Source organism: Astatotilapia calliptera, chromosome 19 (assembly GCF_964374335.1).
Source record: "Astatotilapia calliptera chromosome 19, fAstCal68.1, whole genome shotgun sequence".
Classification (NCBI taxonomy): domain Eukaryota; kingdom Metazoa; phylum Chordata; class Actinopteri; order Cichliformes; family Cichlidae; genus Astatotilapia; species Astatotilapia calliptera.
This window is the reverse complement of record NC_137440.1, coordinates 23,747,667-23,771,984: the sequence shown is the minus strand read 5'-3', so window position 1 is coordinate 23,771,984 and position 24,318 is coordinate 23,747,667. Positions and strand designations below refer to the sequence as shown.

Below are 24,318 nucleotides of genomic sequence, written 5' to 3'. Positions count from 1 at the left end.
TTTATTATGTTTTGGTTCACTTTTGCATCATGGATTATTCTTTGTTTCTCTGGTATTTTGTGTTTCAGTTATCTTGGTGTTTTGGATTGTTTCTCATTCTCTTGTTGTGATGTTTATTATTATTATTATTATTATTATTATTATTATTATTATTATTATTATTATTATTATTATCATTATTAGAGTTTCATGTTTCTATTATCCATGTTTTAGGAATGGTGGTTTCATGTATAGTTCAGTTCCATGTTTCATTTTCTGTCTCTGTGTTGAGTCCATGTCTCTGAGTTGTGATTCATGTTTCCTGTTTTATTGTGAAAGACTTTGTCTTATGTTAGTGTGTGCAGCTTTGTTCCCCATGTCTCGTTAGCCCTGATCTCTCCCAGCTGTGTCTCCCTTCTGTGGCCCATTTCCTCATTACTACCCTGTGTTTTCCCATGCCCAGTGTCGCGTCGTACCCTCAGATTATGCCTGTGTGTTTTTGGTTTTGGTGTTCAGTCCTCACTTCATGTTTTGTTTTCTGGCCAGCAATAAAGCTGAGGTTTTTGAGTTGCATTCCGTTTTCCGAGTCCTGCATTTGGATCCTCCTCTCTGCCTGCCCGCACACAGAGCCCTGACAGAACGACGCGACCAGTATGGATCCAGCGGACTCACTTTTCACCTCTAAGGGAGAGAATCTCGCGCACCTATGGGATTACTGTCGGAGGATAATCCACGCTGCGAGCCCCTACACGAGGCATATGGAGGTAGTGTTTTTTGATAATTTCTTGTCGTCTACTGCCTCCACCGTCAGTTTTCTGCACATAAATGGACTTAAGCAAATGATAACAGCTCTAAGAGCGAGGCTAGCCTTTGAACTGTTTGGCATGGGCGGCCCAGGGAAAGAAGATTCAGCCGTTCTCCTGGAGGCCCTCGCCACTTGGTACTCTCAGCGACAGCAGCATTTTTTGCCACGGTTTATCACCAAATCATTTGATCCGTCCCTGAGGAAGAAATGCAACCCTCGCCATCATCATCCAACCACACTTCCATTCTCACCTGTAGTAGGGACTGGTGCAGTTTTCATTTCCACACCTTCAGCTCAGTTTTCCGATCAGCAGCCACCTTCAGCTCAGTTTTCCGATCAGCAGCCACCTTCAGCTCAGTTTCCAGTGTCACCTGGTCAGCAGCCGTCTGTAGCACATTTCCAGTGTCACCTGGTCAGCAGCCGTCTGTAGCACAGTTTCCAGTGTCACCTGGTCAGCAGCCGTCTGTAGCACAGTTTCCAGTGTCACCTGGTCAGCAGCCGTCTGTAGCACAGTCACCAACTCCACCACCACCACTATCACCTCAAGTTCAGTTATCCATGGCTCAGTCGCTACCTCAATCAGACTTTTTGCAGACTTTATTACAGTCCATGGCCCAGTCAGTAGCGCAGCTAGTGCAGGAATCGTTAGCTTTGTCTTCTGCTAAATCAGCCTCTCATCTCCACCCTCAGTCAGGGGTCCCTATTGCCTCTGGCCCTGCATCTACTCCAGCTGGAGGGCCCGAGGAGCCCGTCCAGCCTCAAGTTTCATCAGCTGGGGGTTCGGGAGAACCCAGCCAGCCTCATGTTTCGTCTGCTGGGGGTTCGGGAGAACCCAGCCAGCCTCATGTTTCGTCTGCTGGGGGTTCGGGAGAACCCAGCCAGCCTCAGGTTTCGTTTGCTGGGGGTTCGGGAGAACCCAGCCAGCCTCATGTTACGTCTCCTGTGGGGCCCGTGGAGCCCGTCCAGCTTCAAGCCACGTCTGCTGGAGGGCCCGCAGACATTATTATCATCATTATTATTATTATTATCATTATTAGAGTTTCATGTTTCTATTATCCATGTTTTAGGAATGGTGGTTTCATGTATAGTTCAGTTCCATGTTTCATTTTCTGTCTCTGTGTTGAGTCCATGTCTCTGAGTTGTGATTCATGTTTCCTGTTTTATTGTGAAAGACTTTGTCTTATGTTAGTGTGTGCAGCTTTGTTCCCCATGTCTCGTTAGCCCTGATCTCTCCCAGCTGTGTCTCCCTTCTGTGGCCCATTTCCTCATTACTACCCTGTGTATTTAAGCCCTGTGTTTTCCCATGCCCAGTGTCGCGTCGTACCCTCAGATTATGCCTGTGTGTTTTTGGTTTCGGTGTTCAGTCCTCACTTCATGTTTTGTTTTCTGGCCAGCAATAAAGCTGAGGTTTTTGAGTTGCATTCCGTTTTCCGAGTCCTGCATTTGGATCCTCCTCTCTGCCTGCCCGCACACAGAGCCCTGACAAAGACACACGCAACAACAAGGGGATATTTAACTCAGGGATGATGACACAAGGGGAACCTGATAACCCATGAACTAAAACCGTAAACTAGGCATGAATTTAACTAGATAACTGAAACGAAACTAGAATACAGATGAAATAACAAAATAACATGGAACTCAGAAACACTGGGTCGCATGACCCAGGACCATGACACACAGCTTGAAAGAAACTAAATTTTATGAAAGGCTGGCATTATTTGACCTTGTAGAGGTCAGAGGTCAAAAGTAACATGGTACTTAGCGTCCCCATAAACCATTCCCTATATGCCTTTATGTTGTCAATGCAAGCAATGGCAGTAAGATAATTGTAAATAGCTCAATATAACATTATTATCACTTTGACCTTCAGATCAATCTATTGACTTTGAAGGTCAAAGGTCAAATGTGTCATGATATTTACGGTACTTTCTACATGTTGACAACACACACAACACTTGTAAGAATCACAGTTTCTAAGTTATAAGACTTTTTGTAAATTTGAATAAATCATTCGGTTGAACTCAGTGGATGTATACCAAATTTTAACAGACTGTAAACATGACCCGACTCTACACTGCTACAAAGTTTTATCAGAATTCATTCAACACTTTTTCAGCTTTCGTGCTTACAGGCAGAACGACACGCAATCACATGCTACCATAAACATATCCTCCTCGGTAGAGATAATTATTTTAATAATTACCAATACTGGCACAAACCTTGCATTGGGCGGTGGCCTAATAAAGTTATTAAACACTGTATATGACACCTAGGAAATTACACCCCAGGAAATATTACACTAATTAACCTTAATTGTAAAGCACACAAATTATTTACTGACAAGGCGCAGCTGTGGCAAGTTAATTTCAATAAGGCAGTAATAAATCAGTAAGTCAAAAACAAGACTGCAACGCAAGAAAGTTAAACAGGCAAAAACAGTATACTTTAGTAAAAATATTACTGTAATATAATATATATATATTTCTAACAGAAGACATGCACAATCACAGTGGTAAAATAGCAGCCCAACTGACTGTCTGACTGCAACTGTCACTGCAAACTAAAGTAGTGTCCATTATACTCATGCAATTAAGTACAGGCACTGGGGCACAAGTGTGGGAAGGGGACCTCAACAAATGTCCCCAGGCTCCCAACAAGAGTTTCCTCTCCTTACTAAAAAGAAAAAAACAAAACAAAAAAGGTCGAATTAAAGAAAAGACCTAAAGAAGCCAGCAGCAAGGGAGATCTATAAAAAGGAGAAAACATGTTATCTGAGGTCCACCCTACTGGAATCCCAAACTACAACCTTGATGCTGTGACCCTACTCATAACCAGTAGGCACTGGACAACCAAAAACAGTCAACAAGAGAAAGAAATCTGGTCCACCAACACCAGGATCAGATCATAAAAAAGAAGGAGCCGCTCACATTTAGGCTGAACACATGAAATCCATTTTCCACCCCTGCTGTCTGCAACTAAGATGAAACCCGAAAAGCCAGGAGAGACTGAACAATGAGCTGCAGGTCCCCTTTATAATCAAGCTTTAATTGGAGGGTCAGGGTAGGAGTTGGGGTTAATGCTACATTGACAAGCACTAGTCAGGAGAGGGCTACTTTGCAGGATCATCCCTGGATTTTAAGAACAGATGTATCACTTCAGTATCTGATTTGGCACTACAGGAAAAGACAGAGGATCATGAAACTCATCAGGATTCATCATGTGGTAAGCGTGAGATTGCAAATGTTGGTATCTATCCGATACCAAGTAAATACAGGCCCAGTATTGCAGATACCGACACTGATACCAGTATGGATACTTTTAACCTAAATTTTTCATTGTGCATGTTTGAGGTACATTTTTTGATTTCTCCTCCAAAAACTACTGAAGATAGAAGATACAAAGTATTTATCTTATCACTCTATTATCAATTTTATACCAAACCCAGTGTTGGCATTGATACTATCGATATTTGGATCGATTTGCCCATCTCTGCTGTCAACCATAAATATGTATACAGTTTTCACGGCACTCGCTCAGCCGTTGGTGGACAACTTGTCACACTTGCAAGCATGGCCATTACATTATTATTTTGACCCTAAATTCTTCTTTTAAAACTTTTTTGCTACTGCAAATCAGAAGCAGTTAAATCTGAACCTTTAGTAGACGGAGCTGCAGTGTGTTATTGTGCAACTGAAGGTTGATTTTTTATTTTTCACTCAAACACAACACAATTATTACCAGTTCAAGTAGACAGCGATCTCCCCCTTCTCACCAAAAATGTCAACACGGTTCAAACAAAGTCAGATCACCGATTCAGCCGCCGAACCCTCTCACTGCTAAACTTTCAGTATTGAATGTGTTTTCCTAACTTCCCAAAACTGTCATTTTGATACTAACACACCGTGCAAGGTGATGTATGTGTGACAGTAAGATTCAAACCTTTCTCACAAAGTCTTTTGTATTGATTATTGTGTGTATAGAGATTTTGGATCTTCATACAAAAGATTATTGCAATCTCCTTTAGAACAGACCTCCAAAACACTGCAGGCTTAATCTTCTGCAAGCTCAAACATTTTTTCGTGACAAGCTGACCCTTGAACCTTTTTGCACGAGGACATATATTTCCTGCGGGTGTGACGATTTTATTTTCTCTCACAGACATGACAGATTAAAGTCCATAAGCGGTGTGTCTGGAGGGAACTAGGTTGCTTCACATTTCAAGGCAGTTCTTAACGATTATGGGTTTATTTAAAATGCCGTGCATAGCTACCGTCCGCCGCCTAGTCCACTATTGATTAGCTTTTGGCTCAAAAGTCAAATTGTATGTTTTTGAGCTGTATTACTTAACAAAGTAAGTTTTATTATGAATTTTTGTTTTACACTAAAGTTTCATTTTATCTAAGTTGTGTGTCTAAAAACTCTCAATAAAGGCATTTTTCCCAGTCCTGTATAAAAGCAGATGAATGCTATGCAGACATCACAGATAACAACTTTTATGAAGGAAATGCCTTGTGATCGGTGAAGAATAATATTGCACTCAATATCAATTTTCTCTGTCAACATTTGCCTTGGGAAATTTAGCCGGCACAATGGCAGAGGACTCAAATAACCAAAGCTCTTTGTTTGAGTGAGGTGCAACCTGATCTAGCCGCTGCTCCAGTTCTTGGAAGACAACGGACGACTAATGGAAGCTGCGTAACCTCACACTGTCTCACTCTCTTTCTTCCCTACTCCTCCCCCTTTTTATCTTTCTTTCTTCCCTTGTACTCTTCCCTCACCACGTCTGTCCTTCCTTTCGTGAGCCACATGGCATTGGGTTCTCGCACAGAGAAACCCACAATATCCCCTGTCACACCGCTTATCTCCTTTGAAATAAATGGACAGTAATTACTGTGCTGTAGGTGGTTTTCACCTCACAATCACAAGTTTCCTCCCCTCATCCTCACCCTCCCTCTTGCCCGTTAGCTCAACTTCTGCCTCATGCTAGTTGCACATTATTGGCATGACTGATTGGCAAATGCAGTATTGTTCCAAAGATAGCTGCATAGTTTGGCTTTGGTGTTGTCTCCCTGCCACGAGCAGATTGCAGATTCTAATAGAAGCTTGGTTTCAGTTGTGCAATGAACCTGCCAGAGTGTCTTCTCAGGACAAGGGAACAAACATTTGCAGCAGTGCAGTAAGAGTGCTCAGAGTTAATGAGGGTCAGCTGCGATCACTGCCAACATGCACTACCTTAATTTTGAGGTTGTTCCCAGAATGTTTGCACCGTGTTCAGAGGAAGTCGAGAATCATTTAACTTCTCTAATTCATGTTTATTGCAGCAGTGAAAGGAACTCAAATGCTGGGAAATAAGATTAACATTTGTGTTTGTCTGCAAATGACACATTAATTATAGGGATTGAGGCGCTGCTGCATGCAAGAAATGATAATTAACTAAATATACATAAATATACAGAGCTGTGCAAAAGTTTTGAGCCACACCTTTGCTTCCCAGGGGCAAAATCTTTGTGTACCTCTAAAAGTGGCCATTAGCTATAACTCTCTGGACTTTCTGAATGTCTTTCAAAGTTTTTCTTTACACATTGGCTGCTTTTTTACTCATGTCCAGTCCAGTCCCTGTACTTTCACAGGAATTTTCCTTTGTTTGTTAAGCTGCTTAACACTGCCCTGTGAATCATTCAAGCGTCGAAAAAGCACCTAACCTTAAATACCATTTTTAAATTGTATCTTTAGGCACTTTGTTACTACCAGCTTGTTTCAAAAACACATAATTGTTCACATTTCTTTAGTCGAATCTACAAAAATCCAAAAGATAACACAGTTTGACAAGCATAAAATAGTGTTTTTGTGCCAACAAGGCAAATCCCAAAGATCTGTCAGCTAAAAACTTAGCATATCTCAGCATGTTTGTCCCTAAAAAACTTTGTGGAAACTGGTGGACAAAAGAAGACGTGCCTAAAACAGCTGGCAATAATTTCGTTTTTCTGCATGAAAATGATCCTAAAAGAACTCCCAATGCAACAAACACATACCTGGATAGAAAAACACATTAAAAGATTATCAGTCATGGATTGGCCTCCACAGAGAGCAAAACAAAAGGCAGTCAGCATCCCAAGAAGAGCTTTGAAAGTCCTTCAAGAAGCCTGTCGATCTGTTCCTAACTAAAGCTTGACCGAAGAAAGTTTGGGCCAAACAGAAGAATTAAAGTTATACCAAATGTTCATTAATAGTGTACAAACTCTGTTTTAGCCTTATATAATGTAGTTTCATTTCATTTGCGTGTTTCAATAAATCTACGGTGATTTCTAATTTTTCTAGCAAAATATAAAGAAATGAGCGGTGGCTGAGACTTTTGTAAAATATTGTAAAATATAGGCATTTTCTTTCAGAAAGCCCCTAGTTTCACTTCCTGACAGCACAGATTCCTTAAGTGAAAAAGATCTTTAACAGAGAATCACTTCACCTTCCTCAGGGTTTCATCACTGTTGCATGAAATTCAGTAAACAGCAAGGGTTATTTTTTCTCCCAGAGCTCTGAGGATGTTTCTAGAGGCTCAAGTGAAATTCTGACATCTGACACAAGATAAGAGCTGGCCTGAGAACAGCTTCGCATCTGGACCGCCACTGACGGAGGGTAAAAGCTTACAAACCAAAAAAAAATGAACACAATGTTGCTCAGCTGACTCTGAAATGTCGTTTGTCAGGATTCTAACACATGATATGATATTTCAAAGCAGTCCATCATTTTTGACTGAATTTTCACACACCTGCAAGGCAATTTTCACTTGTACTGACTAAATGCCTCTGCTGCCAGCAGTTTACAAGCTTTGGCATTTTGATTTTCGCTGAATGAGCAGAGGGCAGGTGCAGTTTGGATAGTAAACACACTTTGATATACTTGTGGAAAGAGAAGACGTGCAAACTGTGAAATGTTCCTTTAAAACAAGTGCAGTCTATAACTCCTCGCTGACGTCACATCAATAACATGAAATGCAGCAGCAGATGGATCCTGCACTTAAAAAAAGAAATTCTGCATTTATTTCCCTGTGAACCATTTTACTTCCCTTTTTTTCCCAGAGCCTTTCTTTCCATTTTGTCAGATGGACAGAGAAGATAAAACTGATCCTATGATGGATATTGAAATATGGAAGCCAGATTGCGGTGCCTCTCCCCTCCCCTCCCCTCCTCTCCCCCTCCCTCTCCTGCCCGGCTGCCTCTTCTGCCTCCTAAGTATAAGCAGATTAAAGTTAATGATCTAAAGTGAATTAGATATTTAATCATCTTATCATCTTAGCATGGTCAGGTCATAACTGCACTGATCTGAAATCCCGTCTGTTTGACAGCGCTCAGCAGAAGCACAATAAGCTGTATTCAGAGGTCAGTTTGTAGCCTTTTGGTTGGTTCCACTAAATCAATTTGGAGATTGAGAAATTAAATTCACCCCCGTGTTTTTCTTTTCCAGGCCTTTCCGCTTTGCTATGATTCAAAAACAGTGTGATTGAGGACAAACAGTCCTCAAGTAATGGAATAGAACTGACCCCAAAAGATGAAAAATAACCTGAGAGACGCCTCCATTGATTCATCTAATTTCCTTCGCTCTTTTTAAACTGCTCTCTTCATCATCCCCTTTGCTGCACTTTCTGTCACCCTGCGTCTGAACTCTCACTGATTGAGGTGCAAACACTTTTTTTTTTTTTTGCACACTTGGCTGCCCCCCTCCACGCACACTCACACACACTCTTCTTGTTGATTTTCTCCCTCTTCTCGGTGTGGCTGAGGTGCCCTCTTTAGTTGTCTCTCGATCTTAATTTCATTGCATCATTTCTTCCCTCTGCCGATGTATCTGAATTCATTTCCATCTGCTCAGTGTCTACCCTCTTTACGCCCTCTCTTCCCGAGAGTTTAAACAATGCAATCTGATTCATTTCATCTGTATCTGCATCTCATTCAGTGTATTCCAACCTTTTTCAAAAATGCTGCCTTGCAGCGATTCTTAAAAGCTCTGTGAGGGGAAAAAAAACACAGAAGCCCGACATGATTTCGACGCTCAGCTGACTCATGATGCCAATTCACCATGACCGCCTGTCTCAGGCTGCTCACAGCCAGACAGATCTGGTGATGGAGTTTTGTGGTGACAGAGTGGAGTGAGGGGAAGGAACAAATCAGGAAACAGAGTATTGATGTTATTGCAAAGAGATAATGGCTGCTGGTTCAGCAGCACAGTTGGGTTCTGTAGATTTTGAAAGAGGAAAGCTCAGTTTCACCAACATCAAAAGGACTGCAGCTTGTCTGCCAAACGGCAAAACAGCATGCGTGTTAGTACGTGCACCTACAAAATTCCACCCAAAAATCCTCTATCTCTCACAGTTATGGAGATTGTCAACCCAATTTTTAAGCACACGCATATGCATATGACAGAAAAAAAGACTCACTGAGGTGTATTTGCACACGTTGGTGCACAGTGGGGGCAGAATCCCGCTAGTACGTCTAGTGAATTTGTGTAAATGTCATATTACTGAAGGAGCCACATGCGCCTTTCCTCAACAGCCAGCCTGATAAAAGCTGGGGAGGAATAAAAAACGATGAGACGAAAATTTGTTTTGGAGGAAGGTGGGCTAGATACAGGAGGTGAGGATTCAAACGGCGAGTGTGAGAAAATTCTGGTGGAAGGTTGTGATTGTGTCTCTGCAGTGTCTGTAATTGTTGTACCTCTTTGTGGTTCTCTTTTGCTGCAGTCTTCACCTTATCTCACTTTCCACTCCACAGGAGATAAGTGTTTCAAAGGAAATGAATAATTTTCTTTTGCTTTTCGTCTGTGCTCATTTTTGTTGCTTATTTACAATTTCAGTGGTGAGGCAGGGTGCTCAACTCCACAGTTAATTTAGTGTTTTACAACTGTCTGGTGTGTAAAGTCTACGCAATCATCATATTATTAAGAAAAATAATATGTCATATTCATAAAACAGCAAGAAACTATGTTTTTTCATTATAAAAGCAATAAGGAAATCATCAAAAATGTGGTGCCCCTGTAGATAAAGTAAATGAACCTCTTTATTGCCATGGAGTAAACTTCATTTAGACTAGATTAAACTTGTGTTTGCTATGAAATGCATGGTTCAGTCAGGGTCCTGGGGCCTCATTCAAGTAGAAGTTGACGTTTCCTACAAACTTCTTTCATTGATTCATTGGTAAAAACAATGAGTCTGTGTGGAATTGGGACCATCTTTAAACTTCATGCACGCTGTTTTATTTGAAGATAGTTCGCAGCAGAAAAAAGATTGTTCAAGATTAAAAGTGGATGATTTTATTGGTAATTTAAAGGTACAAAGTGTAAAACGACTTAATATCCTTGCCCTCTGGACTATTCCACAGAAAAGTCTGCAGTTACAAAAATAATTTGTATCGCTACAACACATCAGATCCTATCTGCTCATCCATTTCAGTTGTTTGGGAGCTGTTTTTTTCTTTCTTTTTGCCCCTCAGTTTTAAATTAAACCCCATCCTTTATCTTCTTCACACATGTGCAGTCTTAGGCTCAGCAACTGCACCAGTGATATCCTGGGTCCATTAGTCTACTGCTTGATCCATAAACCATGTCCTTCTCACATTTATCCTTCTCGTGAATCGGATCCTGGAGAGTTTTTCTTTTTTTTTTCTTATTTGTCATTTTTCTCCAAACAAACTTAAGAATAAAAACTGGGGGAAGAAAAAAAAATCAATATTCAGCAACATTATAGTACCATCCAAAAGGAAGTCTTCAGTTAGAGAGTTAATTAGCACTGATGGATGTCTTTGTCAATATGAAACATGGCAGCAATCAGATTAGTTACACTTAAACACCAGACAGAGAACAAGCGGGTCTAGTACGAGGATGAGAAGGCAGAGTGCAGTCAGAGAGGTTTTCATTACTGTGTACATATGTTGAATTTTATAAAAACGTACTGTTCATCCGTGGAAAATGACTCATTTAGTCTTTCAGCTTAACTGTAAATAAGTGCACCGTAATAAGTAAAGGTGGTATGGTAGTGTATGTAGAACATATTAAGTCTACAGGACATTTTAGATTTGTTAACCAGGAACTTATCAAAGTAAATCAAACTCCACAAACAAGTAACATGAAAGAAAATGAATAACTTGTCTTCTGAAGCACAAGCGGCATTATGAAAAATACCTTATATGTTGTCATTGTGGCAGCAGTACAGAAAGATGAAAGGAAATATCGCTTCTTGAAGCTGCGCCATTGTTTGTTCTGTTGTCCAAATGCTACAAGTATTCAGGTTTTTAAGGTCCATAATTTGTTGGACACAAATTGGATTGTAAATCAAACAGTCAAAAGGTGATTCAAGTTCAGACTTTCAGGCTTTTGCAGAAAAGTTTTGCATGAACTGTTTAGGGGTTACAGCCATTTTTATACATAGTCCCAATCGTTTGGTCATACGATTGTTCTTTTAGAGCTTAAGTTTGAACATAAAGCCAACAACGCAAAGTAAAATTTAAAACTGCTCCAAAGAGACTTCAAAGTCATTGCAACTGTGATTCCACTGTAGAAAGATATAGAGCTTGAAATGAACTCTACAGTGCTACAAGCTTGATTGTTCAGCACTGTTTTTGGTACCTGCTGAAGTTCTGAGTCTGCCGGGCTGACTGCAGGAACTCAGCTGTAACATCATTCTGGGATCTTCGTTAGCTTTGTCTTTGCATGCTGTCTTTGCAGATGCTTGCAAAGAGGCAATTTTGTGTTAGTAATACAATGAAGTTGTTTCTGTTTGCACTTTCTCCTTTCATGCAATAAAATCCAAACGTAACTTTTATATTTGTAATCTTTAAGTTTAAGTTTATGTTGTAGACGCTGCACCATTTTCCACCATGTGAACTAATATTAGCTGATTCTAGAGTAGGTGGGCAGAAAGAAAAAGGCATGTTTGACATTTTTTTTCTTTCTTTCTATCAACCCATCATGCAGATAACTGAAAAAATCTTTGTAACATAAGCAACAAGATAATTGTAATTGTAATGTGATTACTGAATTTACTGTGACGCCGAACTGAACAAGTAGAAGACAAATTGGATGGATGGATGGAAACAGTCAGTTACGGCCTTCCTGTCAGTTAAGCTATCAACAACACCAAATGCTTTGTTCCCCCCCTTGAGATACTCTGCAAGGCCTAATCCAGTCTCCTTTTCTTGAGTATAAGCAGTGGGTTGCACCTTGTTGTAAATCCTCTGTGTTTTCATTCATGAAGGCATCTCTTTATTGTAGTCTTTGATAATGATATGCCTGCCTGCCTCTAAAGTGTTCTAGACTTGTTAAGTTGTTGTGAAGTCATTTTTCTTCACTAATCCTGCCATCACCCGCTTCAGTTTGTCTTTAGGCAATTTGGGTGTTGCTGGGCTGCGGTACAGTACTTCTTTTTAATCTACCAGATTGTTGATTTGGCCACTCCAAAACTTTTTTGCCGTCTCTCTGATAGGTTCCTTGTCTTTTTTTCTTCCAGTAAACACAAAATCTCTATTGCTATGCATCAAAAAAAGAGATCCAGTGTAAAAATCTGCCAAATCAAACATGCGGCACTACCCGCTGTGGCAACCCCTTGTGAAAAAAGCGAGCAGCCAAAAGTAGCTTTCTTTTTTGTAAAAGCCCTTGAATTAAAGCTCCAGTTCGGCTCTTCAACCACATGTTGGCTGTGTGATTCAAAATCCACTGTGATGGCATACAGAGATGAAACAAACAAAAAAGGGGTCCTTTTCCAACATATAATGGGCCTAACTGTAAAGTACAAATTTAATTAATACTGAGGAGAAGTTTGATGCATAGTTCTTGAGAAGGATTCACCCAAAGAAGTCGGTATCAGTAAATATGCACTTAGATGGGACTGGGATATATTTCCTCTGAATTAACAGTGGAGTTTATAACTGTATTATTGCTGCTTCCTGCTTCTCTGCATGTGTACTATGTTGTGTACTATTGAGAATGTTGATTCTGATACAGTTGTTGTCATTTCAGTGTGTTATTGTCTTGTGTGTTTCTTAATCCGTCACTGCACTGGTTTTCAGAAAGCTTGCCAAAGGATTGCAGTTGGAAGTTAGCCAGCTGGCTAACACTGGTGTAATTAGTGCTGTCCTTATAAATAAAGAAAAGGAATGAATATGAATTGATTTACATGGGGGAAAAAAAAATCATTTAATTGAGTTTTTTTTTCATCTAACCGGTCACCTATGTGATTTGACATCATCTCATTTGGTATAATTATGACTGCTTTTTAATTACCAGTTGCTCCATATAAAGGTGATATTGAGAAAGAATGGTGAAAAAAAAGAGTTCATGCCTGTGAATCATGAACTAAATTGCTTTTCTCTTTTTAGTTTAGTTTATTCTATGTATAGAATTCATATCAAGAAAACATGAACAAAGGCCAAGTCCAGTGAAGATCATGTGTGATAATATGAAGTGATGTTAAATTTGACATACGATGTAGATATTATACCTGAACAGGAACAGGTAGTTGAATATTTAAAAAGTCCCTGTGTTTTTGTAAATGCCCGTGCCAATCATCGGAAAATCCAGGACTTTGGTTCAGAATAAGCTACCTTAACAGACATGTGGATTTTGTAGAAAGCTTATTTCTATCAAAGAATGACTTCTGCACAGTTATTTTCTCTCTGACCATGAGCTTGCCCACGAGGTCCCTGAGCATCTAAACATGCAAACACACATTCCTTTTTATAGCATTTAAGTGAGAGTTGCTGCTAGTCTTGCTTCTCACTCTGTACATGTGTCTTAATTTGACAAGCACGGCAGCTATACTTGTTAAACATCAGCATATTTACATCATGTTGCCACCGAGTTAGGGTGCTGTTTACAGCCTCAGAACTTCTAGCATCACTGCAGACTCAAAGTCGTGTTTCATAGTGATTGCCGTGTAAAGAAATCAGTGTACTTGAAGGCGCTTTTAAAATGCTATGAATTAACTTGCCAATGTTAAACTGGAGCTAAAGTCTTGTTCCGATGTTCAGCTGACCCCCATAAATGATTGCCCTGAGAGGTGCTTTGACAACTGTGCAACTGCATGCTTCACTATTAATAATAATGTGAATCATTCATGGTGAGAGTCATACATTATGTCTATGATTATGGTAAAAAGAACACCCAACAACAACTGAATGTGCAAGATGAAAGATACAGTGCCGTTTAACTTCGGATGTGGCGGCACTGCTGCTAAATAATGTGAATTGATAACCGTGTTTATTTGATGATTACTCCATTTCCGCCTGCAAAATGGAACCGGAGTGCAAGTAGCACATTTATAATTTCTCAGCGTGGTCCCTGGTTCACAGTGTCTGTGCCTTGTTTTGATTACTGATCAATTTATGACCCCTGTGTCCCTGATGTCTGGTTTCTTTCTTTCCTTCTTTCACTCTTTCTTTCTTTTTTCAACTCCTCTCTGTTCACCCTCTCCTTCTCTCTCTCTCTCTGTCTGAGCAGTGTGGATGAGTAGTTACATCATTAGTATGCCATTAGCTGTGATCATTGATTCCTTCTGCAGATCCTGCCCTCCTCCTTCCCGTTCGCTGACACGGAATTCTGAGGAGATCTGTGAACTTTATCACCTTCAGCGTTCCAGTTTCCTCCTCAGAATTCCCACTGGATCAGCACTTTCCTCCCCTCCAGACCTTTTCTAATTATCCTGTTCCTGCCTTTCAATAAATAATTACAATAAAGGTCATCAATCAAAACTGAAACATTGATAACTGAAGAGAAAGTCCAATATCCCCTCGGTGCAGCGGCCCCGCTGTCATAAATACGATGAGGAACTGTGTGTGTCTCTGTGTAGATCCTGCTGTGAGTGTTTATAGCGGCAAATAATTTTCACATAAATCATGTGCTATGAGATAGATGAGAAGGACCAGCGAATTCAGTGAACACATGGGCTGCTGTGATTAAGCGCTGTCTGTTTCTGTGTGTGTATGTGTGCATCGTTTTTTAGATGATGAGGCCAACAAAAGTAAACAAAGCACGATCAAACAGTTTGACCGGGAATTAAGCTCAGGCTAAGCCCACACACACAATAACCAGCCCTAGTGCATTTTGATTACCACACGCGCGCGCACACACACACACACACACACACACACACACACACACACACACACACACACACACACACACACACACACACACACCTGGATATGCAAATGTGAGTCTGCAGAGAGAGCCATGGGGTAGCCTCTTTGGTGCCAGTGATTGGTTGCTATCTGTCTTGCCTAGAGGAACGGCAAGGCAACCAGGCCTCCCACCAGGCTCAGCCCAGAGAGGAGCTCTGATAACAGCGTAAAAATGTGAGCCATCCTCGGCGTCAGCCTGGAGGAACAGCTGCCTCGGGCCTCTTCTGAACTGAAGCTGCAGCCTAAATGAGTTTCTGTGCCTGGCAGCTCAGAAAAATTCGACACTGTTACACGCTCTCTACAAAGGCACACACGAGGTCGCACGTGCAGGCTCCTACACGAATCTGCTCTTACTCTTATCCACAGACACCTAGCTGGCCACTTAGAGAGGAAAATTAGAAAACCAAAGAGGAATGTTCTGTGTTAGAAGAGTAAACAGACTTGTGTCAGAACGCAGGAGCCTGAATGCATTCATTATCCTGTTGCTTATGGAGGCATTGTGCTCTGCATGTCAACACTCTGCCACCCCCGTACACTCATCATAATGCAAAGCCAATCATAGACACACACACACACACAGGCACACACAGGCACACAGCTTCAATGACACCAAAATAAAGAGATGACTTCCCATGGACTTTAAAATATTCTCAGCTTTTTTCTTTTCGCTCTCTGTTTTGGTCTCCTTTGCTGCTTTCTAATTGGTCCAATACATGCTGGCAGCGCTACACATAGCGCTAAATTAGCGCTAAAAACACAGCTCCACCTGAGTTTGAGCTGCAAATGTGCTGAGCACACAAAGACAAAATGGTTGGGCTTTTAAGGGTGCCGGAGCTGAGACATTTTAGTTTGGAAGACAGATTTGCTGAAAATGAGATTTTTGGGGATATTGTTTGGCTGAAAAATAGTTTTCCATTAGGAACAGGTAATGGGTAGAGCTAGCAATATCTGTCTAGAGTAGAGCTCACAGAGAGAGAGAGCGAGTGGGGGAGAAGCTTTCTCAGGCGTCATTGAAGAGACAGAGCATGAAACAGTTCGGTAGGCATGTCTAAAGATAGCGAGTAGAGCCGACAGGGACGAGTTGGCAGTGGGTGGTTAACCAGCCAATAACACCGCATCCTAAACAGGTGAAAAATGCGTCACAGAACAGATTGACATCCAGGATGATGATGATTTCTCATCACCTGCATCTGACGTTGATGACATCATTGTAAAGCACCTGGTAGCTATGGACATCCATAATCATGGGAAGTGTGGATTTTTATTTATGTCTGTCTGAGTCTGAATTTCTTAATATCACTGTGCTGCACAGACACTTTAATGACAAAAAAAGAACTCAAATACATCTTTTAACTGAAATACTGATCCATTTAGAACAGGGACAATTTATTTCACACATGAGAAAATGTGTTTGTTGTGGAGGGCCGCACCAATAAACTGAAGTTGGTTCGGCTCAGTATTAATTTTTTTTTTTACCTCTTTATAAACTTCAGAGTTCACTGATGAAGATCATGTGGTGAAGTTTACAATCAATTTTTAAAAAACTTTGATTAAGTTTTATTTATATAGCACCAAATGACACTTTAAGGCACTTTGTAAAGTAAAGACACAACAACAATAGAAAGAAAACCCCAACAATTAGATAAGTGCCTATGAACAACCAAGTGCAACAGTGGGAAGGACAAACTCTTAACAGGAAGGAACCGCTGGCAGAACCAGGCTCAGGGATTAAAATGTACAAATTAAAAGCACTTCTTTGTCCAAGGTCAAAGGCTGAAGTTGGAAGATTTTAAAGGAGATCACACAATTTAATCAATAATGGAAAACAAAGGGAGGTAAATATTTCTACTAGCCCACTTTTTCCATCTGCTAATTTGAACAGCTCTAGAAGGCATAAGATTTAAAGTCTGTAAATATTGAAAGTGAGCTCATGGTGACTATTTTGGGATACCCAGTGGGATTTTTGTTGCAGGCAATAATTTCTTTGTTAACATGTAAGTCATTAAATTTTATTGGGACACAATCTGGCTTTTTAAAACTTTTGTAAATCTCTTGCTAAGTGTCATTTTGTCACGTTTCTAGCTTTCAAATTATATTTCTGCCGTCATTATTTAAAGGATCGATTATTACGTACACTGTTAGACGTATGCAGACTGTTCATTAACCAATGCTACCGTGGTCACTAACATCACAGGGTAATTTTAAACATCTGTGACATATTGAACAAAAGGTTGATATCCGTGCCAATTAACACTAAACTGATTGGTCATTTAAATGATCCAAATATCAAACTGTCAGGAAACTTTTTTAATCGATTTCCCTGAAATTTAAGTGTCAAACATTTCAGATGTTCAACTGTAAAAGTTGCTGTTCGTCTCTTATGAAAATCTAAATTAAACAGACAACAAAGTGGGTTATCGTGAATGTTTATCCTCCAAGAAAACATTAAAAATGTTTTAATCTAAGTAGAAAATAACAGTTTACCAGTTTAATTTAGTAAATTTATTTTTGGGTAAAAAACAAACAAAGAAAAAAAAACCCCTCCAGAAATCAAAAGACTGAAGCCTCTTTGTAATAAACTCAGTTTTGCTTGCTAAAAATTGTCACTGGTATTAAATTAGCTCATATTTGAGTACATCTTGAGAGGCTTGCCAACAAGGGATCAACTAGAGACAGCTGAACAAATTCAGCTTTTATAGAAGGCTATCATGTTTCTGACTTTTATTAAACAATGCATTTCCTTTTATTGCAGTAGAGGGTACAACGAAGTGTTATCATAGACAAGTACTAGCAAGTCCTTAATCTTATTTTTACCCCTGAAAGGCAGTGTCATAGCCAGCTCCATCCCTCCCCATAGTCACACACCCGTTAATAGTGACGGTGCATGAAAGCTTTGTGAAATCTCAGTCAGATTTTTTAGATTTGATTATTACAACATGATCCATGCATGTTGTTTTTCTAGAGTATTGACGCAGACACCAGTTATCAAAGTTGTCATAACTTCCCACACATATAAACGCAGAAAACAAAAGTAAGGAAATTTGTGTTTGGGTGATTATTTCTAATGCTTCTTGGCGATAAATGTTATACTGCTGGAAAGCTTGTTTATTTCCCCTTAAATGGTGCCATATTTATGAGGAAAATACATTTGTGAGTTGAATATGTGGTCTGCGCCCATGAAAAATTCTCCAGATCGTTTCTGCCAATGCCAAACAACTTATTCTGCTGTTGACTCTTGTTTGGTGTTTATTGGATTGGATGATTAAAGTCTGAAAAAACAACATTAAACAATTTATTCATTTAACAAACAGAGACTTAAGTAGCATGTGGAACCACAACATCCTGGCAGCTCCCCCTCATGCTGGTCACCAGGTTGGTTACACACTGCTGTGGGATGGCATCCCATTTTTGAACCAGCGTTTATTCCAAGTCAGCCAGTGTAGTTGTGTTACTCTGGCACGAACAGCACCCACCTGCATTTTCCTTACAAATGTGGCACCATTTAATGGGAAATAAACAGGCTTTCCAACTGTATAATATTTATTGCCAAGAAGCATTGTTGCAAACGAGAAATAACCAACCAAATACAATCATTACTCTTTGTGCTAAGTTCATAATAGAGCTGAATCATCAAACCATGCTGGCAGAAAATAATTGTCAATGCTAAAGTGAAGCTCACTTCTTGTGTGTTTATATCACGCTGCCAATGCTTTCTGTACTTATTAGAAGTCATTTCTGTCTGAGCTGCTGATGCCCATTACACCCAGACATCCAGGCTGCCTTGACTTCCCCCTTAACTCTTCCTCCTCTGCGGCGAGTAATGCTGCTGACTGCCATCAGAAAATATTAATGGCTTGTGTGTGCGCCTGTGTGTTGTGTGTGTGTGAGGCACACTCATTAAACAAGGTCTAGGCACATTTAGTGTTTACAGATTATACGCAGGCATCAACACTGATTGGAATAGAGAGATAATTGCTCCAAACAAGCTAGGGGTCCCTCTCTTTATCTCTCTCTCTCACACACCTAGACACACACAGGCGCACAGTTTTTGTCATATGATATTATGATATTCTCATTCATGATCATCTGCATCGCCCTCTCTCGCATACCTTTGACAAACCAGCTCCTCATCACCTTTTCCCATCTTCCTCCCACCTTCCTAATCCCAATGAAACGACGAACACCTGTCACAGTCTATACAAGCTGTATAAGACAATTAATCAGACACTGCAGCAAATGTCACAACATTTAAATGTGCATGCACGCACACCACACACACCACACACACAGCAGGTGTTCTTAGAGGAAACAGCTCAATAGATGTGATGTAAAAACCATCCTTCAGATATGACTGAGTCATTCTCAGCCCGCAGACTGCATTGAGCGTGTAAATGCGCTCTATTGTAAACTCATGAATTACTTTCCTATAATGCATTCTGTCAGCCTGACCTTGGCAAAGAGATTCTGTCCACTGCCCTATAAAGCAGGCTGTAATGCTGGCCCCTTTACAAATGCAACACAACACATACACACAAACTAGGAAGACAGGAAGGGAGGAAAAGGGAACAGGGTCAAAGAGCTGAGACTAAAGACCTTGTCAAAACCAGAAAATGGCTACTTCCTCCACAATTTCTGCACAACATTTTTGGATCAGTGCTAGCTCACTGAGCTTATCCAGTGCCATTCAGTTCTTTTAAGTTAGATGTTCCCAATGGCCCTGTCAGAGAAACTCAAGTAACCCCTGGTTTAGTTGTTTTCCCCAAACTGTTTGTTTATCTGTTACCTTTAAGTATTTAGCTTTTTTAGCTAATTAACAGGACATCACTGTTACTCTCTGAATATTCTGTTTTATGCTTATGTATATTGGAGCTTTTTTGGAGCTCCTATGTGTGGAGTTTGCATGTTTTCCCCTGACTGCATGGATTTCTTCCAGGTACTCTGGATTTTTGACATATTAGGTACACCTTGCTTTCCAGAACTGTCCTAATTTTTCTTGCTATAGATTCAACGTGGTGCTGCAAATATTCCTCAGAGATGTTGGTCGATATTGACATGATAGCATCACAGTTACTTCAGTTTTTTCAGCTGCATTTCCATGATGTCCCATTCCACCACATCCCAATGGTTCTCTTCTTGTCATCTGGCTATGGGAAAGAAATTGATTGGAGATTTGACATTTGCAGTAATGAGCCATTTTAATGGGTGTGCCTAATAAAGTGGAGAATGTTATTGTAATTGTAGTACAATGAAGTAAGGTGTAATACAATTTAAACTGATGAATTATATAACACCACCCTTCCCCACAGAGTTGTCATAAATGACAACATTAGCTATAGAGACCAGAGCCGATTTTTGTAGGAGGATGTAAACGTGTTTCTGTCCGCTGTAAATTTGGGCATTTTTATATGGCTGTCTGCAGGGAATGACTGCCTTTTGGAATCAGCCTCAATTGGACATTCAAGGAATTTTGATTTTTCTGCACGCCTGCAATCATTTCATTTTTCAACCCTGGAGGTTGCCACTTTTTCAAACGATGCTTTTGTACCATCTCCTCTGGGCTCATAACTGTTAAATGCTTCCTCTTTTGTGCAGCAAATAAATTAAGTGGAGGTTGCAGCACCTCTAATAGGCTATAACAGCTTGTGTCATTTTGTGGACTCTTGACTTCAGAGGTCAAGAGAGCTCGCTATTAGTCAAAGGGGTAAATTTACATGTCAATGTTCATAAGTGGGTGTAAAAATGCGTGCACCTTTTGAGACCCAGAGGAAATCAGGGAATGACGATCTGGCAAAAAGGGAAAGTCTGCACTAAGTTTTGGCTGCGTTTTTACGTTATCATCCCAGTTTTTGTGCCTTCTGTTTCTCGTTTTCTATCTCGCATGCCTCTCATAATTTTTCTGTCTATATCTTTGCATTTTTTATGCGTCACTCTTCCAGTTGCATTTTTGATTAATATTGATTTAGCTGTAATCATTGGGCTACAGGGACCCCACATTTCAATAACTTCTAATTACACGCACGTACACACTCGCACCAACACACAAGCTTCGATAAATCTAATTGCAAGTTCCACTCATAAAGCCCCTGAGTCCCGGCCCACAAATTACAACCACAGTCTGACAATGTCAATAAATATGGGTGCCACTCTGCCCGGCTGAATTCTCGTGAAATGAAAGATGCAAATAAATATTGCGAGACATTTTCTTTGATCCAGTTTTTGGCAGTCTTTCTTTCTTGCATTTCTGTCCTTCCTTCTTTCTTTTTTCTTAATTCTCCTGCACGTCATCCCCTCCTCTCTCTCAACCCACCCTTCCCTCTCAACTTTGTTTCAGCTGTTGATTCAGCATCAATCACGGCAAAATCTAATTTGTCAAACCTCAGTCTAGCAGGGCCCTCAACCCCGTGCTGCTGTCTGTTTGTCTGGAGCCCCACAAATGAGATGTGTGATAAGGCAACAGAGGGAGTTCTGCCGGGAATAAAAACAGACTTTTGCACTTTGAAGTCAGAGCAGATCAAAAACAACAGAGGGCTCTTTGTGGTACAAAGGGAGCGTTCTCCCCCTTCATCCATCTTCGCTCATTCCTGCACCTTTTCTTCGCAACCAGTCTGTCACTCTGAACTGTCACAAATCACATAGAGGCCCCCAACCTGCCTCACCTACCTGCAGTATCTAGCTATCTACCTACCGCAGGGGAGGAGATGTGAATCCGCCTGTGTGTATGTGCCTGTGCATGTATATATGCGCATCCCTTGAGGGTTTGTGCCACTTTGCACAGTCTCTACAGTTGATAAAGACATGCAGTATATCCTGTTTGTCTATTTGTCTTCTCATTTCTGGGTCGTATGCTTTTAGGTCGCATCTCACAGGCAATCTTCTTCCCTATTATTCTTGCAGACTCAGGCTCTTTCCTGTCACTTTGATTTTTATTTTTTTTTGCTGCACATTTGCGCTGCCAAGTCTGGAAAGACGATGTCGCTGTCAGTGCTGATGTTAGGGACTCACTGCGCATCTCGCGTCCCACGCACCTGCAACTGCCCTTCATCACGCCACCTTCGTCACCCTCCCCTCCACCGGTCCCATGTACACGACATGGGAGTCGTTTGTCTTCTCTGTGTCCGCTGCAATGATGTGGGATAACGTTGGGGGCCAGTGGAGCAGACAGGGGAGTATTGGAATATCGATCCTCCTCCTCTCTCACTCTTTCTCTCTCTCTGTCTCCTTGCTGGAGTTTTCTTCCTGCCTGTGATAAAGCGACTAGTGCCAACGGGTTTTGGATCCATCCATTGCTTCTTATACCTTTTGTGCATAAACATGACTGCAGTTTATCGTAGCAGGGAGGGTTTGTTGCTTTAAATGAGTATTCATGTTCCAGTTATCTCTGCTCTTCTCATCATTCATATCAGTTTCATGCCTATTCAAGTAACACTAATACCTGTAAAAGTCTGTCAGGTGCCTGTTACAGTATAGGCAAGGCAAGGCAAGGCAAGTTTATTTGTATAGCACAATTCAACAACAAGGCGATTCAAAGTGCTTTACAGAGACATTAGAAACAAGAACAAATAAAAAGCATGATTTAAAATTGATTAAAACAAGCAAATAAACTAACTAACTAATTAACAAACAAACAAACAAACAACAGTATATAAAATCAAAACAGATAAAATCAGAACAGTAGATAAAATCAGTAGTTAAATGTAAGTTTTGAAATTTAAGCTTAAAGTGTGGATTTGGTGCTTTATTCAAATGCAGCTGAGAACAGGTGAGTCTTCAACCTGGATTTAAATAAACTGAGTGTTTCAGCTGATCTGAGGCTTTCTGGGAGTTTGTTCCAGATATAAGGAGCATAAAAGCTGAATGCAGCTTCTCCGTGTCTGGTTCTGACTCTGGGAACTGATAAAAGACCGGATCCAGATGACCTGAGGGATCTGGATGGTTCATACTGGGTCAGGAGGTCATTGATGTATTTTGGTCCTAAACCATTCAGAGCTTTATAGGCCAGCATCAGAACTTTAAAGTCTATCCTCTGACGGACAGGCAGCCAGTGTAAGGACCTCAGAGCTGGACTGATGTGGTCCACTTTTTTGGTCTTAGTGTATAACATCTTACTTATAGATCTAATAAATTTAAAAAGATCTTAATGATTTGGCTGCCTGTTTCTCCCCCATAAAAATAACTGAATCTAGATCTGATTACATTTTTTTATGAGTTCTGTGTTTTCTTCTCGACTCTCTGGACTCTGAATCAATTTGACAAGCACATTATAAAAATGATGACCGATTAAAACAGATTCATCGATGGTTGGGGTGATGATCCTGGTTAAAGCTGAGCCTTTTCTTGCTTGCTCTGCCAATTCTGTGCACACATGAATGACACATGAGATAATATACTGACGTAGTTCACTGTGAGTTTTGTGGTCGTTTATTTTTAAAGCTGTGAGAATCCTACAGTGTTTTTGAAAATATTGGACTGGAGACCTGATAGCTATTATAGCCTCTTGCTGTACCAAAACCCTAACAGGATGAGGTTAAGAAAACAGATGGATTGATAACTTTTAAATATATGTGTAAAAACTGCATTTACTCAAATTGCAGCACAAGCCAGGCTCCAAAAGTGAGTCAGTCCCCAAAGACTTCCACAGTTGAAATGTCCAAGTTTAGAGCAGAACAAAGCTTGGTTACCGCCTGGTACAAAAAACATTTTGATCTCTATATAGCTTTCTTCGTGACAACTAAATACTGTTGGGTATATAACTTGCTAGAAATAATGCATGATTAAGCGCCGGCACAGACGGCTGTCTGCTATTTGTCACCTCAGCTAATTGGAGTCAGTGAACTGAACCTCTTGAATGTGTTTGTGGTGTTTTTGCATTTGGAAACATTTATAGAGGAATTGTCTAACAAATAAAGTGGCTTGGTGTGCGGTTAATTGCACTAACAAACCATACAAGAAGTCCGGCTCAAATTTAAAGTGTCACGGTCGCAGTGGCTGACCGTATGGAGAGTGTGTGGAGGACTCAGGCGCAGACACTGGCGAAGACATGAAACGGAGTTTTGAACGAAAAGCGAGCCTTCATTTTGGCTGAAGACATGGGGTTCAAACAAGGCAGAATCACAGTGAAGAGAACTAAACTATAACTAAACTGGGGAACTAAAACTGTAATAAATCATGAAGACACGGAAAGCTATGGCTAAGACTACAATAGACTGGGCATGAAAACATGGAGGGTGGGAACACAGATGACGTGACACACAGAGACTAAATACACATGAGGGATGATCAGGGGAAGTGGCCACACATGGGAGCACAGCTGACATACATGAACCTAAAGACAGGACAGGAGAAGTGAAACTAAATACACTGATATTTAAT

General features: G+C 40.6%; 1 long non-coding RNA gene across 1 annotated transcript; it reads right to left on the bottom strand.

The window, feature by feature from the left end:
- Positions 1–426: 426 nt before the first annotated feature.
- LOC145422461 (uncharacterized) lies at positions 427–1,563 on the bottom strand. The gene is made up of 3 exons (XR_013903747.1): positions 1,272–1,563; positions 1,132–1,155; positions 427–1,071 (listed from the first exon to the last, which is right to left on the bottom strand). It is a non-coding gene; the product is annotated as an uncharacterized LOC145422461 (long non-coding RNA).
- Positions 1,564–24,318: the final 22,755 nt, after the last annotated feature.